We start from the raw sequence: 12,758 nt of genomic DNA on the forward strand, positions 1-12,758 counted from the left end.
TTAGAAAATCAATGTTATCTGATATGCTTGAAATGAGAAAACTTTTTCTCTTAATGAGTTTTATAAAGAAATTTATTCTCTGTTTTCTTTCAAATAACTTCCATTAATTGTCGTGTAATATTGGAAAATGATTCTTCTTAGAAAAAATCTAGATCACACAACACATATACTTTATGGCAAAGTTTATACCTTTGAAACCACAGGTTTGTGGGGTGCTTCGGGAAGTGTTAGATTATTTCTTGTGTCGGTTACTAAAATTTTCTTGGCGTGATGAAAGTATACCAAGTTTAATTACTTACGACTGCGCTAATTTCATTGTGGTGCACTATTTTTTTTCACTGTTTCAGTGGACCCTGTAACATCTCGCAATTTGAAATAGCTAGGAAGAATCTAAGAATTTGAAATAGTCATTTTTGGAAAGAATGAAAATCTGGAAATTTACTTTAAGTTAGGAAAAAAGGTGAGTTTTTGGTCAACTTCAAACGGACATAACTCCTAGCTCAGGATGAGTTATGTGTACTTCTAGGTATGGTTGGAAAGCTCTTGGAGCGATCTTTCCAATGCCGCCAAGATTGCACAAATCCGAGTTTGTATGAGTGAGATACACCCATTGGAAGTTGAGCTATTCAAATAAGGAAATGTCCAATACAGATTTTTGAAGGGTATTTCAGTCTTTTCCTTATCCAATTAATTAAATTTGTTTTAGTGAATTATTTAAGGGTCTAAACTGAACTTGGTCAGTTTTACTCTTTTGGAAAAGAGTTAGGGTTTTAGAGAAGAAGAAAGAAGAGGAGATAAAGAGAAGGAGAAGCAAGGAAATCGTCAAGTTCGTCGAGTTTAGCTTGTGGATTTCATCGGGGGTGATCCCTAAAAGGTAAGTGAGATCACATAACGTTGGGTTAGTTCACTCACGCGCCAATCATGATTCAATTTCAGCGAAGTTATTAGATTTGAAAGTAAATCCTTGAGTTGTTGATAAATTTTTGTTTGAATTCTTGTGGGTTGTGTTGATTGGAGTTTCTTGAGATTGATCCACATTTTTAGGTTTGATTTTGAGTAGAATCTAATGTACTTTGATCATATAATCGATTCTAAGCTTTTGGGGAAAGAACCCATGGAGTTTAGGGGGTTTAGAGCGGGAAACGAAGTAGAAAATTTCGTCCATCGAAATTTAGAGGTGCCTCCGCGTCGCGGAGCTGGTCCCCAGTTTTGGGAAAAGTCGTTTCGTGTCGCAGAGTGGTCATGGACCGTTCTGCCTCAAAAGTTGTTTTCGAAACCAAAAATTAAATATGTCTTTGCGTCGCGGACCCACCCTCAAATATTGAGTTTTGGTCTTTTCTCATGTTTAGCCATCTAAAATCATTCTTAAACATTATGAGATTTTTCCAATCACAAATCAAAATCCTTGTATCCATAATTCAATTCAAGGACCACTTAAGAGTCAAGTCAAGAGCAGTTAAGATCAAAGTCAAGAGAAGTTCTTAGAGTTTTCCAAAAGTCTTTTCCAAATGTTTTAACTTTGTTGTAAGACTTAAAGTTCAAGTTGAGTAAAGAGTAAAGAGTAAAGTTTGAAGTCCATTTCTTCAAAAGTATATGGGGACTATGTATTCCCAAAGGATTTAAAATGTCTTCACATTTAAACAAGAAAGGAAACCTCGATTTCCAAAGGGCCTTTGGGCTAGTTTTCATAAAAGAGTAATCGCTTTCTAAATGAAGCAAGAGGGGAAACTTTGATTTCCAAGATAGACTTTGAGCTAAGTTTTTGAGCACTAATCTCAAATCACAGAAGAAGTATATTTTTTTAACATAAAGAGCTAGTATCATATTTTGGGAGTAGTATTGAGCACCGTTATGGGGGAGCGTTTAGAGAACCCACAACCCCCATAAACCATGTAGCCATCATGGGTAGAAAAGGGTCATACTTTTAGATGAACCCTTAGTGATTTTTAGCATAGACTAGTGGATCCACTTAGTGAGTTAGGTCATATACCCCCGGCAAGGTATAGGATGGTCCTTGGCAGCGTGAGGTAAAGTGTTGTATCATCACTATAGTTCTTATGTGATGGTTGTCGGTTAGAGAAACTCCCACAATAGTATTTTGTATTTTTATATACATCAGTTTATTTTTATTTTTACATACATCTCAGAGTTATATGTATCTTTGCATACACACAGAGTTGACATCATGTTTTAAACAATTTTTCTTTATATTGCACTTGTTTTTAAACTGCTTTATATTGAAATGAGTTCAGTTATGTTGAGTTGAGTTGAGCCAGGTAAGTTCTTTAGTTCCTTTCAGATTCTTTTCAAGCCTATGTTGTGTTTAGCATTCCAACTCGCATACTCATACATTCAATGTACTGATGCCAGTTGGGTTTCATCTTATTTTGATACAGACACAGGTAACCAGGATCAACATCCAATGCATCATTGATCCACTTGAGCTTCAGAGTTGTTGGTGAGCCTCTTTGCATTCCAGAGGATCCCCCTTTTTCATTACTTTATCATTTTAGTTCATTAGGATGTTGTGGGCCTGTTCCGACATCCATCTCAGTTGTTTTAGAGGCTTCATAGATAGTCATGTTAGTTCTTTCGTCATCATTTTGTTATTGGCTTATGTTTAGATTTGAGTTGCCGTTTTGGCTAAGTTAAATGTTTATTTTTAAAACATTATGATTTAAGTTTGAGACATGTTGAGTTATCTTGTATTTGGATTCTCTTTCTTATGTCTAAGTCTTCCGCTGAGTAAGTAAACCAGGCTAAGGGTTCGCTTGGGGACATCAATGGTTCTCTAATGCCAGTCTCACCCAGGGTGTAGGCTCGGGGCGTGACAGACCCCACTCTATGTTGCGCATTTTTAGTAAAATGATTGTCAATTCATTCAGTGGAACACAAATGAGTAATTGTTTGGTTTATATTAGTTTTAGGTAATGAGATAGATTAACTTTCTAACTATGCAGGTACTGTAATAGATGATTAGTTCTTAAAGTTGCAACTCGAGCCTTGTGTAAGTTACTATTGTGAGTAAACAGAGAGCAATAAGCCAAACATAAGAGCGTTGCACAAAATGCATCATGACCTTCATTTCCATCTCACAACCAAAGTTATAGCAACTGCATCATCCATCGGTGATGTGTTGAAAAGGGTAATAAGATTTCTATGTGGATAAGACATATCAACATCTTTTGCATATTTTCATTTTCAATTCATGCATGTAGGATCCTCCAGATCCGACTAGTTTTTGAAGAGTTCAGTCAAAATAACTTTAAAACACAGGTTCAAGATGAGAAACAAAATCCAAAACCATTTAGATTGAAAGACACCAATCACTATTGCCAAACCAATTGTTCTAGAAAAACAACTCTTTCATAAAAATACTGCAAAAAGGGAAAATGACTAACAAGATCAAAATAAAGCAAAATTTCACCTTTACTTGACTTGGAAAGCAGTGAATACACCACATGACTTGAAATATCATGAGGAAATCTAATGGTATGAAGTTTGCCCAAGTCTCTTTGACCCCATTTTCCTTTGTAATCCACAAATCCGTGCAGGTTTTTTGATAACTATAAAAGCCAGAAAGATCACTTCCCAACACTCTGAGATTCAAACTAAAAAATTCTATTTCTATAGCAGGGTTGCTCCATCTTTCCTCACTTCTCATCGGCCAAATCAATAGAAACAATGTAGCTATTTTTATGAGAATGAGGACCTCCAACAGTACCCCAATAATATAGCTTCCCGTTAACCCACTTTAGCCGAATCAGAGTATAACATAACACCCTGGAAATCACCAACTTTAAACTATATATGTCACAACTATAACTACCCTCGGTCATATAAAAATACAAACAACCTTTTAATCATCATGAAACATTATCATATTCAAAACCTAACCACAATGTAATTATGAAAGCAATAACTTTCTTGAACTTCCTAATAGACAGATTCCATGGAAGAAAAAATTCTGGCACAGTCTCAATTCTCAAGATGAATCCTTTAAAGATGAACGCATTAAAGAAAAAATGAGTAATTACTTTAGAGTAAGAAATTTACATATAAACCATGCCCTTCTCTAGCTCCAATAAGTTTAACTTGCAAGGATATTCCTTATACATATCTTTAATCCTCTTCCCCTTTTCTCCTTCGTATTGGTTTTTTAAGGATCGGGTAGAAGGCCCTTTGGCCAACTACTCGGGGATGATAGGTCTGCCCCTATACCATTCCCCACTTAAGTGCTAGAGTTAGTTCATTTGTCACAGGGCTCGAATTTGTAACCTAAGACATAAGTTCCTCAACCTTTGCAAATTTGGCTAAATTCACAATAAATTACCTTGGTATGTGAAGAATATTCCTTGATTCTTCAATTCAATGGCTCACAAAGGACACAACTCAACAATTGAACCACAATAAAATTCAATGCATATACATCAAATCTTGTCGTTGTTTCATACAAGGATTAACTATATTTCCTTGTTATAGCTCGGTAACACTGACTTGTGTCAAATTTTCAAAGAATTATGACAGATAGTTGATTCCATAATGAGTAGGAAATACACTTGATTTGCTTTAAAAATGGTTTTCATCTCTCACTTGGTGACACATAACCAGTGCACCTAATTAGATTAACTTTAATATTGTGGATGACCAGATAATAGAACATAATGTACTCTAAACATGATTAAAAAATCTACTATTGTAGGAACTATTCTTAATTGATATAACAATGATGACAAATTTGTACACTTATCTACTTTAGAATAGATAGGGCCTCTTTAAACAAAGATCATCCCCATTATCTTTATCTACTACATTCGTGATTTTGACTCCATCTCGGACTCATGATCAAAGTAGCTAAATTTGCTTTCTGAGATGCTTTATCCTTGCCCGGAATCATTGGTTATGTCAATGTATTGACAATGTGAAAGACATTTCAACCTTTGACATTTGACCAAATAATTAAAATAAAGAGAAAAGAGTCCTAAATAAACAATGGCTAGTGCAATTTAGCTTGATGATGAAGACACCAAGCACTGAAACCAAAGTTATTGTTCTTGCAAAGAAGTTTCATGAAGCAAAAAGGACCTAAAAAGATCTATAAACAGATATGGTTCAAAGATGTCTCTAATATAGGCATTGTCTTCTTGTTTTATACTTGAGAAAAGAAACATAATGTAATAGCTCTGAAGAGAAATGTATAGAGAACTCTTACGAGTAATTTATCACACAATTGTTTTCATGTGAGATTGTGTAGTCTTTGATGTTGTTGCATTACTGGAGCACTCTTAAAAAATGTCAATGGATGCATGTCAGATCTTCCAAAGAAATATATTTTTGAAGGATCTAACACGGGTGCAACAACATTTTTGGAGAAATCTGAGCAACTTAGATTATTGGTACCTTCTACAACAAAGGGCCAAACTAAGATTTCGATGTAGTTCTTTGCCTCACCAAGATGATCATAGTTGGAAACCTTTGAAAGTACCATCGAGTCATTATTTGGATTGGAAATCATGAGAACTGATCCAATCTTAAACAAAATTTAACCTTAAATAGATATGCAAAAATGAAATCATAAGGATATTTAATGATAAATATCTTCGTCCAAAATTCTTTAATCTCATACTCCTTCATAACCCACATATATGGGTGACTCCTTGGATGATTACAAAACATAGAGTGGCCATTTCCCAACATATTGAGGCCCGACATGAAAATAAAATTTCCTTTTCCACATCAAGGTTTCTTCATTTCTCCCCATCTCCCATCAGCCAAGTCAACGAAAAAGATGTCCCACTTTTTATTACCAAAACGAATGTGTGGTAGAGATATCCCAATGAAGCTTCCCATTCACAAACAAACCCGACTTCATAAATGGTATCCCAATATGATAATCATACAAACGAGTACAAGAATAGTTATTTAGACGATATATAATTTCCACATCAAAACATGAATTGTTATAAATCCTATATCAAATAATATGCATACCTTGTAATCATCATGAAACTCGCCATATACAAAAAAATACATGAAAGACAAAAAAAATTATAGCACTATGTATTTTTTCTCAGCTTCCTAATTAACGATTTCCATAAAAAGTCTTTGTTCTTACTAGTAAGACAAATTAAACCATTGGTAGAACCAACAACCTCAATAGAGTGATTTTGAGATTTGTTTGAAGTACAAATCGAGTCAATTGTCCATTTATAGAGTGCTAGAGTAATCTTGCTATGAATCACATGGTCATAAAGTAAATAACTAACAAAACAATCTTTAATATATTAAGGAGGATTAAGCCTTGACGTAAGCCTATGGTGGGTGTAGCCCTTGTTATTAGTAGATATACTGAGATGGGACATAAAAAATTCAAGGCAAGAGATTAAACAAAGTCAGGATTTGTAAAAGCACTTAAATTTCATAAGGGATTTTACTAATAGTTTAAAGAGGATTTCATTGATGAGATCTGTTGGAAAAACAGTTAATTCAAAGCTTGAATCTTGAACTTAAGTAGAAGAAAATGGAGCACTATTAGTGGGTTTGCTCTGCTTTGGTTGTCGATTGGAGGCTTATCTCTCTTAGATTCCATTTCTGTTGCAAAAATTTGAGCTCATCGAGAAGACAATTAAGGTTTTTGATGTTTTTTCTGTGTAACTATCTCCAAAAAATATTTCCTCATTGTACAATCTCCAAAATATATCTTATATAATTTTTTCATTTTATTATATACTTTGATGTTTTTCAAATTTTTGGACACAATAACAATGTACGATTTTGGAGTTTTTTGAGATTGTACAATTAGGAAATATTTTAAGAGATAGTTACATAGAATAATATCAAAAACCTAGTTGTCATCTTGAAGAGCTCAAATTTCTGCTATACAAATGGAATCTGAGAGAAATGAGGCCTCCCATCGACAACCAAAGCAGAGAAAACTCACTAGTAGTGCTCTATTTTCTTCTACTTCAATTCAAGATTCAAGCTTTGAATTCCCTATTGTGCCAGCAGACCTCATCAACAAAATCCTCTTAAAACTACCGATAAAATTCCTCATTAAATTCAAGTGTGTTTCAAAATCCTGGCTTGGATTAATCTTTAACTCTAAATTTGTCAAGTCTCATCTCTGAATATATGCTAATAGCAACGGCTACACCCACCATAGATTTATGTTAGGATTTAATCCACCTGAGTATCTTAAGGATGGTTCTATTAGTTCTTTACTTTATGACCATGTGAGGCATGACAAGTGTAATGCCCCACAACTTTTAAGCAAAGGTTTGAACAATCCTTTGTCTGTCTATATGCCTGAACCTAATGATTTCTAAGTTGTACATATATGTTAAGGTCCTTTACTGAGTGTGGTAACTATATCGGATGTGTTTTAGGGTTGTATGTACCTTAAACACCAAGTCAAGTTTAAAACCTTCCTACCGACTAAGTTCTTTGTGTGTACATCCCTACTTTATTCAAATAAGGAGAAACGTTGTGATAACTCAAAAAATAACAAATTAATTAAATTAAATTTAATTTAAAATAATTTTAAGAAAAATACTTTAAGAGTCACCACCTAATAATAGGAAAAACTAGGAAACCAATTAAATGATCTACGAAACTAATAAATTCTAGGTAATGGTTCAAGTGATTCCGAAAGGAAGGTGTTAGGCATCATTCGAAATCCACAATTGTGGGTCCCGACTGAATTAATTTTTTCAAATTGAGGAGGAGATAAAAACAATATACAAGTATAATAAACATGCAATATACACAAAGAATAAAGTAAACTATAGTATAAGACACAACCTAATATTTGCCTAACACCAATAATATACATATTAATGAATATAATATTCAAATTTCATTTGAATGGCTTCCTTGGAAAGAACTTCTGGATATCTGTAAACACGCTTAGTAAACGTCTTAGTAATAAATAAATATGAATAAGAATAAATGAATCAAACAATAACTTAAAAATAAAAGTCCGTCTTATGAACATGGGAGGCCTTGAAAATCGACGGTAATTTCTTCATTGGCCAATTTTGACATACAAATAATATGAACTTAAACTAAATTTCTGTCCTTTACAATGGGGAGACATTGAAAGATTTTTTTTTTTATTGGTCAATTTTAACAAGTGTAATAAAAATTCAATTAAATGATAACTAATTAAAATGACTCTAAAACAACTGAGAAAGACACAACAACAGAGAGCCGACAACAATAAATAAAGGAAATAACCTTCTAATATTATAATCCATGCCAGACCCACCAAAAGAACACAAAACATTAAAAATTTGTTGGTCAAATTAATATGAACAGTAGAGGTAATCAACATAATTGAGAATGACAATTTGATTACCTAGAAAATGTTTTAAAAATATGAACAGTAGAGGTAATCTACATAATTGAGAATGACAATTTTAATTTTCTTTTTGAATGGGGAGGGTCAGGTACGGGGTATGGGTAGGGTAGAAAAAAAAAATTAAAGGATGAAGTAGAGTTTTGAAAAATGTTTTCCTTAATTTTGGAAGATAAGTCATTTTCCTTAAATTTCAAGAAAATGAGTTAATTTGGAAATATTTTCCAAACATTTAAACCAATCAAACATGAAAAAATTGGAAAACATTTTCTCCATTCCAAACACACCCTAAAACTCAATTGAAGTTCACCAAAATGCTACCAGAAACAAAATAAATGATCAAATATATTTAACAATCAAAGTGGTAGAGCTTGAACTTCTCTGTCCAGATTCACAACAGAGAACAGAGTAAAGTGAGCAGCAATGGCTAAGTTTAAACAACTACAGATCCAAAGTCATTAAAAAAAGTTGGAAAAAATAACACAATCAACAGAAATAGAGCAACAAAAGAGAAAATAAAACCATAAAAAACACATGAAAGATGAAATCAGTGAGCAAGAATGTTGAGACTTAAGCTCCGACGAGAAAACAATAGACAATAAACTAAATTTGATCTCATCTGAAGTGGTTTGGTTGCTTGTGTTTTGTCTCTACTCTTCCTTTACATAGAACTAAATTTGATCCTAAAGCTTCACCTTGTCTGTTTATAGATATCCATATGGAAAAAAAGGCTACAAAGTGTTGGATCTACAAACCAAGAAAATTTCAGTTTCCAAGAATGTTATTTTCCATGAGAAGTATTTTCCTTTGTCTTCACAATCTGATTTACGTTCTACTTTATTGCCTTCTACTACTACCATTTCTTCTGATTATCCCTTAGAATCTCCTTTTCCCATATCAAATTCAAATTCTGATTGTTCTTCTGATTTTGATAATGTCCCTATATCTACTAATCCTTTTAAATCTCTGTCTCCTTTCAATGTTACTTCACATATCAATTCCTCTCCTAATATATCCCCTATACCTTCTTCTCCATTAGCTGTTGTTCAAACAATACTCAAAAAATCTTTCAGAAATAACAAGAATCCTAATTACTTAGAAGACTATATTTGCAATGCTCTCCACCTTACTGATTTGACTTCTTCTTGTTTTCTAAGTCCGGTTACTTCTGAGTCTTTATCTTTTACTAATTTATCTTCTCGCAATCAAGTGATCCTCAATTCCATGACTAGTATACCAGAACATGTTAGCTATATTAAGGCAGCTCACCATCCGGGTTGGCAGGGAGCCATGGCTAAAGAACTTGCAGCTCTAAACCTTAACAACACATGAGATGTTGTTGTGTTGTCTACTGGTAAGAAGGCTCTTCCATCTAAATGGGTTTACAGGGTAAAGTAACACTGTGATGGAAATATTGAAAGACTGAAAGCTATATTAGTCATTAGAGGTGATGTGCAGAGAGAAAGTATTGATTATAATGAAATTTTTTCTCCAGTAGTCAAGATGACCACCATCAGGTGTATTTGGCTATTGCACTGAAGAATGGATGAGATGTTTTCCAATTAGATGTGAATAATGCTTTTCTAAATGATGATTTAAATGAAGAGGTTTACCTGAAATTTTCTCTCGGTCTTGCACCTCCTTCTCCTAACCATGTTTGTTTGTTTAAAAAGTGCATTTATGGACTTAAGTAAGCATCCAGAAAATGGTATGCTAAACTCTCTTTCCGGACAAAGAATTCAGAATTAAAGATTTTGGTCAGTTGCATTATTTTCTTGGGATAGAGGTTGTGAGAGAACCTACTGGTATGATTATTTCCCGAAAGAAATTCACATAGAACTTGCTACAGGAGTTTGATTTTCTACATAAATCTCATGTTTCTTCACTTTTGGATCCTAATGTCAAGTTACTAGTAGATCAAGGGATTACTATAAAAGATCCTACTTTATACAAGCGTTTGTTAGGTAAGCTCAATTATCTCACACATACAAGGCCTGATTTGTCCTTTACAGTGCCATATCTGAGTCAATATATGCAAGATCCTCGTGAACCTCATCTTGCAATTGCTTTACGGGTTCTTCGTTATTTGCTTAAAGATCCTGGTGGTCTATTTATGTCTGCTTCTTTCAAATTGATGGCCTTCTGTGACTCTGACTTGGGTACTTGTCCAGATTCATGAAGATTAGTGAGTGTATTTTACATTTCCCTCGGGTCTTCTCCTATTTCATGGAAATGTAAGAAACAAACATTAATTTCTCTTAGTTTTGCTAAAGCTGAGTATAGATCTATAAGGAGGGTTGTAGCCGAGCTTGCCTGGTTGGTTCGCCTATTTGATGATCTCTTAGTTCCGATCTCCTTTCTAGTACCTCTCCACTCTGACAGTCTTGTTGTGATTCACATCGCAAAATATCCATTCTTCCATGAACGGACAAAGCAGGTCGAGATTTATTATCACTTCGTCCATCAACAATATATCACCGGCTTAATTTCTTTATCTTATGTGAGATCTTCTTCATAGTTGACTGACATCTTTACCAAGTCCTCGACCGGACCGTGCATCATCAGCTTTTTGGCAGGTTAGGGGTTTCTTCCTCCCCTCCAACTTGATGGAGGCCATTGGATTTATTTTCATATATTCTGTACATACATAGGAGATTTGGAGATATTCTTTTTCCTTTTTTAATTTTGTCGTGTAAATATTCTTTTGATATTTTGCCTTTTACCATTTGACCTTCTGAATATTCTTTTAGGGCTTACCATTAGGTATCATCTTATTGTATAAATAAAACCTAATTGTATAGCTTTATTCATTCAAAACTACAATAAAAAAAAAACAAATTCTATATTGTTCTTCAGTTATTCTTTCAACAACCTTATAACATTATGTCTGACTTGCAGAAGCCTGTAGGTTTTGAATATCTCCAAAAAGTTGATCAAATGGAGGTTCGAATGATCTCGTGAAGCTCCTCCAAACAGACCCGTCATGTTCAACAATTTTGTCATTGTGCTAATGATGTCAAAACATTGCACTAGCTGCCAGTGTAGGAGGGACCATGACACCAACTCCATCAAAACCAATATCACCTTCCTCTTCTTGATTATCAAATTGTAAAGCTTTTGGATTATGTCCCATGTGCCTTGGATTATGATGTCCTTGAGAAGCATTACCAGCAACAACCTCATCATCCAATTGGTCAGTGGAAACTTGTTCTCAGTTTTGCAGAGCACTCATCCTTGTCAGTTGTTAGTGATAGTTAAATCTCATGGTCAATAAAATTTAAAAACACTTCGAGTGGAACTATGATCCACCTTGAACTTTGTAAAGATATAACACCTGGGCATAACTCAACTACAAAAGCTAACTCATGAGAGGGGGATTGCCCAAGTATATACAAGGAGACCACCATCCATTCTCCAACCAATGTGGGACTTTCCACTCTAACACCCCCCCTTCACGCCCAGGCCCAACTAGAGCATGGACCAGGAGTCCAAACGGACATGGATCTAGATCTGATACGATGTAAAGATATGACACATGTACCTAAATCAACCCAAAAACTAGCTCATGAGGGGAGGATTTCTCAAGTCCATATATGGAGACCACCAGTCCATTCTCCAACCATTATAGTACTTCCACTCTAACAAGCTTTATCTTCAAGACTGAGAGCTTATCTTTTTTTTTTTTGGTGCTACTTCTCTTGTTTTGCCTAATCTCTGTAAGTTTGGTAGTTCTCGAAGGTTTTTGTTTGTATGCCCCTCTAAGTGTATTTATGAGTGGTTATTAATATACAAGGTAGTGGCCATCTCAGGGGTTAATCACCCTTGATGAATAGATTAAAAGAAAACAAAATTCACCAGAAACTAAAAATAAGAATAGAGGCACATGCAAGTATTTGCAGTAAATATTGTATAAAGTTACGAAGAGCTTGTCCACGGATACAAATTATCCGAGTGTTGTAGACAAAAGAATAACTCATTTTACAGAAGAAGTAGAACTCAGTTGGAAATTTTTTTTAGCAGCAACTAGCTAAGCTAATAAACAATACTTGTACCTGAACCTCTCTCGCTGCTCAATTAATTAGCAACACCAAGAATAACCACCCATAAGTAAAAAAAAAAAAAGAACAACAAATAAGATATACCATAGAGCCAAATTCGTTAATACATGTACAAAAGCAAACACATACCTTAATGGAAAGAACACTCTTAAGAATGCATAATTTTTTATCAATGGCGATTGACACGTGCCGGACCAACATATGAGAGTAGATTCGGTGAGCGTTAAGCAGTGAGTAGTAACAAGAGAAGGCCGTAGTTCTTCTTTTAACACAACTATGTGTTTTGCGATTGCAGAATAATTCCCAACTTTAAACAATCTACTCATTTTCCTCTTAAATATATA

Source organism: Solanum stenotomum, chromosome 4 (genome assembly GCF_019186545.1).
Source record: "Solanum stenotomum isolate F172 chromosome 4, ASM1918654v1, whole genome shotgun sequence".
NCBI classification, from domain to species: domain Eukaryota; kingdom Viridiplantae; phylum Streptophyta; class Magnoliopsida; order Solanales; family Solanaceae; genus Solanum; species Solanum stenotomum.